The following is a 6698-nucleotide window of genomic DNA, read 5'->3' on the forward strand; positions in this document are numbered from 1 at the left end:
GCAGGAGGAGGAGAGGGTATTACAGTTCAACGAGCAGCGCAGAGACCAGTACTACCTACAGAGGGAGCAGGTGAGGCCAACACCACTCTGATGATGAGATGAGGAACATGTTCCCTGTTGTCTTTTACTCTTTGTCTTGGAGTGATGAATAGACAGAATACTACTAGACTGAAAGGGAGAGTCTGCATTAATCATTCTGTTTTAGTCCTGGAGTCACATTAAACTCAGTAGTCACATTAAACTCAGTAGTCACATTAAACTCAGTAGTCAGATTAAACTCGGTAGTCAGATTAAACTCGGTAGTCAGATTAAACTCGGTAGTCAGATTAAACTCAGTAGTTACATTAAACTCAGTAGTCAGATTCAACTCGGTAGTCAGATTCAACTCGGTAGTCAGATTCAACTCGGTAGTCAGATTCAACTCGGTAGTCAGATTAAACTCTGTAGTCAGATTAAACTCTGTAGTCAGATTAAACTCTGTAGTCAGATTAAACTCTGTAGTCAGATTAAACTCTGTAGTCAGATTAAACTCAGTAGTTACATTAAACTCAGTAGTTACATTAAACTCAGTAGTCAGATTAAACTCAGTAGTTACATTAAACTCAGTAGTCAGATTCAACTCGGTAGTCAGATTCAACTCGGTAGTCAGATTAAACTCGGTAGTCAGATTCAACTCAGTAGTCAGATTAAACTCGGTAGTCAGATTCAACTCAGTAGTCAGATTAAACTCGGTAGTCAGATTAAACTCGGTAGTCAGATTAAACTCAGTAGTCAGATTAAACTCAGTAGTTACATTAAACTCAGTAGTCAGATTAAACTCTGTAGTCAGATTAAACTCAGTAGTCAGATTAAACTCAGTAGTTACATTAAACTCAGTAGTCAGATTCAACTCGGTAGTCAGATTCAACTCGGTAGTCAGATTCAACTCGGTAGTCAGATTAAACTCAGTAGTCAGATTAAACTCGGTAGTCAGATTCAACTCGGTAGTCAGATTCAACTCGGTAGTCAGATTCAACTCGGTAGTCAGATTAAACTCAGTAGTTACATTAAACTCAGTAGTCAGATTAAACTCTGTAGTCAGATTAAACTCAGTAGTCAGATTAAACTCAGTAGTCAGATTAAACTCAGTAGTCAGATTCAACTCGGTAGTCAGATTCAACTCGGTAGTCAGATTCAACTCGGTAGTCAGATTAAACTCGGTAGTCAGATTAAACTCAGTAGTTACATTAAACTCAGTAGTCAGATTAAACTCGGTAGTCAGATTCAACTCGGTAGTCAGATTAAACTCAGTAGTCAATTTCAACTCGGTAGTCAGATTCAACTCGGTAGTCAGATTAAACTCGGTAGTCAGATTAAACTCGGTAGTCAGATTAAACTCGGTAGTCAGATTCAACTCGGTAGTCAGATTCAACTCGGTAGTCAGATTCAACTCGGTAGTCAGATTCAACTCGGTAGTCAGATTAAACTCAGTAGTTACATTAAAACTCAGTAGTCAGATTAAACTCGGTAGTCAGATTCAGCTCGGTAGTCAGATTAAACTCGGTAGTCAGATTCAACTCTGTAGTCAGATTCAACTCGTAGTCAGATTGGAACCGGTAGTCAGATTACACTCAGTAGTCAGATTACACTCAGTAGTCAGATTTAACTCGGTATGTGGTGTGTGTGGCTGTGATGTGTGGTGTGTGTGTGTGTATTTGATGTGGTGTGTGTGTGTGTATTTGATGTGGTGTGTGTGTGTGTGTGTGTATTTTGTGATGTGGTGGTGTGTGTGTATCTGCGACGCGGCGGCGTGCATCTATGACGGCGGCGTGCATCTGCGGATGCGGCGGCGTGCGTGCATCTGACGTGGCGGCGTGCGCGTATTTGTGATGTGGTGTGTGTGTGTGTGTGTGTGTGTGTGTGTATTTGTGATGTGGGTGTGTTTGTGATGTGGTGTGCGTGTGTGTGTGTGTGTGTATTTGTTTGTGCGTGTGTGTGTGTGTATTTGTGATGTGGTGTGTGTGTGTGTATTTGTGATGTGGTGTGGTGTGTGTGTATTTGTGATGTGGTGTGTGTGTGTGTGTGTGTGTGATGATGTGTGTGTGTATTTGTGATGAGGTGTGTGTGTGTGTGTGTGTGTGTGTGATGTGGTTGTGTGTGTATTTGTGATGAGGGTGTGTGTGTGATGTATTTGTGATGAGGGGGTGTGTGTGTGTGTGTGTGTGTGTGTGTGTGTGTGTGTGTGTGTGTGTGTGTGTGTTGGGCGGACCGTCTGGAGATACGTGAACAACCAGAAGGTGGCAGCGTTCCAGCTGCAGTGTCTCAAGCCATGAAGGCGAAGAAGAGGTTGCTCGCTCCTCCCACTCCATGTGAGCCCTGGCCTTGTCCAATCAGCACACTGATCTTCAAGGAGTTTAAATGTTCTAGAGTTCCAAACTGGTCCACGGCTTTTCAGTTGCTGCATTCAGCATTCATTGGTCTATGCACAGTTACTATTGCAACACTTAGCCAATGGTCTAAAACTTATCAATGAATGATGTCGTGATGATATTGACCCCCACAGGGTTCGTACATCTTCAGGGGTCGTCCCCTCACCCCTCCCAGGGTTCATAAGCAGCGCGGCTACATGCAGGATCTGCGGGCCCAGGCGGAGGGAGGAAGGGCCAGGTCAGCCAGACTCAGCAGGACCAGCAGCTCATCGACCTGCTACAACAGGTCCAGCTGGCACAGGGTAGGTGATGCATCTGAGTCCCATATGGCACCTCATTCCCTATGTAGTGCACTACTTAGTTTGACCAGGCTCTTCCCAGGGAGTAGGGTACCCACGTCAAAATGTTTGTCTAAGAGGAAGTGCACCTGCTGCCATGAACCCATGTCAACAGGCCTGTGGTCTCTACTGTGCTACAGAATGCTGTGGTCATTGTACAGTCTGTTGCTCAGTTTCGACAGTGTGTGAATAGCTATTGTGTACCTGAATCGCTTTCTGCAAAAAGTCCCAGCATCTCCACCTTGAGACAGAACACTAGCTGCTACAAGAAAGCCCTGATACACAGGTAAGAGTCTGTCCTACTCATATATTATATAGCATACTTACCAGACCTACCTACCAGACCCTACCTACCAGACCATACCTACCAGACCCTCCCTACCAGACCAGACCAGACCATACCTTCCAGACCAGACCATACCTACCAAACCTACCAGACCATACCTACCAGGCCATACCTACCTGGCCAGACCTACCAGACAATACCTTCCAGACCATACCTACCAGACCATACCTACCAGACCCTACCTACCTGGCCAGACCTACCAGATCATACCTACCTGGCCAGACCTACCAGACCAGACCTACCAGACCATAACTTACAGGCCATACCTACCAGACCTACCATACCTACCATAACCTACCATACCTACCAGACCAGACCTACCAGACCTACCAGACCAGACCTACCAGACCAGACCTACCAGACCATACCTACCAGGCCAGACCTACCACACCAGACCTACCAGGCCATATCTACCACACCAGACCTACCAGGCCAGACCTACCAGGCCAGACCTACCAGGCCATACCTACCAGGCCAGACCTACCAGACCATACTTACCAGACCATACCTACCAGGTCAGACTACCAGACCCTATCTACCAGACCAGACCATATCTACCAGACCTACCAGGCCATACCTACCAGACCAGACCTACCAGACCAGACCTACCAGACCAGACCTACCAGACCAGACCTACCAGGCCATATCTACCAGACCATATCTACCAGATCAGATCTACCAGACCACACCTACCAGACCAGACCATGCCTACCAGACCATACCTACCAGACCAGACCTACCAGACCATACCTACAAGATTAGACCTACAAGACCAGACTAGACCTACCAGACCATACCTACCAGACCCTACCTACCAGACCAGATCTACCAGACCCTACCTACTAGACCAGACCAGACCCACCAGACCATACCTACCAGACCCTACCTACCAGACCCTACCTACCATACCTACCAGCCCCTTCCTACCAGGCCAGGCCAGACCTACCAGGCCAGACCTACCAGACCATACCTACCAGACCCTACCTACAGGCCAGAACTACCCGACCCGACCAGACCTACCAGACCAGACCTACCAAAGACATGCCTCCCACCATGTGTTACACAAGTGCATGTTGAAGTGGAGGGATATTTATTATGTTGATAAAAAGGCTGTGGATTGAATAACTGAACTCCCAGGTGTGCTGCACTGGTTATGGCTGAGCAAGGCAGAGGGGACCACTACAGATTGATGTTTACCTGACCACCTGTCTTGTTGTACAGGTGGAAACAGAGAAGGGCAAGCAGAAGGCCAAGGGAGATAGGAGAGTGATGTTCCCGCCCATCCAGGGACAGACAGCACCAGGAGACGACTCAGAGCAGGCAGGAAACATAATATAGACAAGTCTCTACGGAGAGGGGAGGGGAGGGGAGAAGAGAGGGGGAGACAGATGGAGAGGTTTAAGATAAAGAAGGGAAGGGAAGAGGAAGGAGAAATGGGGAGGAAGAGGAGGAAAAATTCATGGTAAAGAAGGACAGTTGAGCCAGACTTGAAGTACCTAAAGAAGGACAGTTGAGCCAGACTTGAAGTACTTAAAGAAGGACAGTTGAGCCAGACTTGAAGTACTTAAAGAAGGACAGTTGAGCCAGACTTGAAGTACCTAAAGAAGGACATTTGAGCCAGACTTGAAGTACCTAAAGAAGGACAGTTGAGCCAGACTTGAAGTACTTAAATAAGGACAGTTGAGCCAGACTTGAAGTACCTAAAGAAGGACAGTTGAGCCAGACTTGAAGTACCTAAAGAAGGACATTTGAGCCAGACTTGAAGTACCTAAAGAAGGACAGTTGAGCCAGACTTGAAGTACCTAAAGAAGGACAGTTGAGCCAGACTTGAAGTACTTAAATAAGGACAGTTGAGCCAGACTTGAAGTACCTAAAGAAGAACAGTTGAGCCAGACTTGAAGTACTTAAATAAGGACAGTTGAGCCAGACTTGAAGTACCTAAAGAAGGACATTTGAGCCAGACTTGAAGTACCTAAAGAAGGACAGTTGAGCCAGACTTGAAGTACTTAAATAAGGACAGTTGAGCCAGACTTGAAGTACCTAAAGAAGAACAGTTGAGCCAGACTTGAAGTACCTAAAGAAGGACATTTGAGCCAGACTTGAAGTACTTAAATAAGGACAGTTGAGCCAGACTTGAAGTACCTAAAGAAGAACAGTTGAGCCAGACTTGAAGTACTTAAATAAGGACAGTTGAGCCAGACTTGAAGTACCTAAAGAAGGACATTTGAGCCAGACTTGAAGTACCTAAAGAAGGACAGTTGAGCCAGACTTGAAGTACTTAAATAAGGACAGTTGAGCCAGACTTGAAGTACCTAAAGAAGAACAGTTGAGCCAGACTTGAAGTACCTAAAGAAGGACATTTGAGCCAGACTTGAAGTACCTAAAGAAGGACAGTTGAGCCAGACTTGAAGTACCTAAAGAAGGACATTTGAGCCAGACTTGAAGTACCTAAAGAAGGACAGTTGAGCCAGACTTGAAGTACCTAAAGAAGGACAGTTGAGCCAGACTTGAAGTACTTAAATAAGGACAGTTGAGCCAGACTTGAAGTACCTAAAGAAGAACAGTTGAGCCAGACTTGAAGTACCTAAAGAAGGACATTTGAGCCAGACTTGAAGTACCTAAAGAAGGACAGTTGAGCCAGACTTGAAGTACCTAAAGAAGGACATTTGAGCCAGACTTGAAGTACCTAAAGAAGGACAGTTGAGCCAGACTTGAAGTACCTAAAGAAGGACATTTGAGCCAGACTTGAAGTACTTAAAGAAGGACAGTTGAGCCAGACTTGAAGTACTTAAATAAGGACAGTTGAGCCAGACTTGAAGTACTTAAAGAAGGACCGTTGAGGAAGGAAATGCAGTATATGAGGGAATTGAACAGTAGTCCAGCTCCTCTGTGGTGTCTATGTCTAGTCCAGGTTGAACAGTAGTCTAGCTCCTCTGTGGTGTCTATGTCTAGTCCAGGTTGAACAGTAGTCCAGTTCCTCTGTGGTGTCTATGTCTAGTCCAGGTTGAACAGTAGTCTAGCTCCTCTGTGGTGTCTATGTCTAGTCCAGGTTGAACAGTAGTCCAGCTCCTCTGTGGTGTCTATGTCTAGTCCAGGTTGAACAGGAGTCCAGTTCCTCTGTGGTGTCTATGTCTAGTCCAGGTTGAACAGTAGTCCAGCTCCTCTGTGGTGTCTATGTCTAGTCCAGGTTGAACAGTAGTCCAGCTCCTCTGTGGTGTCTATGTCTAGTCCAGGTTGAACAGTAGTCCAGCTCCTCTGTGGTGTCTATGTCTAGTCCAGGTTGAACAGTAGTCCAGCTCCTCTGTGGTGTCTATGTCTAGTCCAGGTTGAACAGTAGTCCAGCTCCTCTGTGGTGTCTATGTCTAGTCCAGGTTGAACAGTAGTCCAGCTCCTCTGTGGTGTCTATGTCTAGTCCAGGTTGAACAGTAGTCCAGCTCCTCTGTGGTGTCTATGTCTAATCCAGGTTGAACAGTAGTCCAGCTCCTCTGTGGTGTCTATGTCTAGTCCAGGTTGAACAGTAGTCTAGCTCCTCTGTGGTGTCTATGTCTAGTCCAGGTTGAACAGTAGTTGAACAGTAGTCCAGCTCCTCTGTGGTGTCTATGTCTA

The 6698-nt window shown here is 46.0% G+C and overlaps 1 long non-coding RNA gene across 1 annotated transcript in view; it reads left to right on the forward strand.

Moving 5' to 3' along the window:
• LOC127916621 (uncharacterized) overlaps positions 1–4409 on the forward strand; it is a 7559-nt gene extending 3150 nt beyond the window's left edge. Inside the window, exon 3 of the long non-coding RNA XR_008095404.1 lies at positions 4314–4409. This is a non-coding gene — a long non-coding RNA (uncharacterized LOC127916621). The remainder of the gene's footprint in view (positions 1–4313) is intronic.
• Positions 4410–6698: the final 2289 nt, after the last annotated feature.

The sequence above is a fragment of the Oncorhynchus keta genome, chromosome 37, assembly GCF_023373465.1.
Source record: "Oncorhynchus keta strain PuntledgeMale-10-30-2019 chromosome 37, Oket_V2, whole genome shotgun sequence".
NCBI lineage: Eukaryota > Metazoa > Chordata > Actinopteri > Salmoniformes > Salmonidae > Oncorhynchus > Oncorhynchus keta.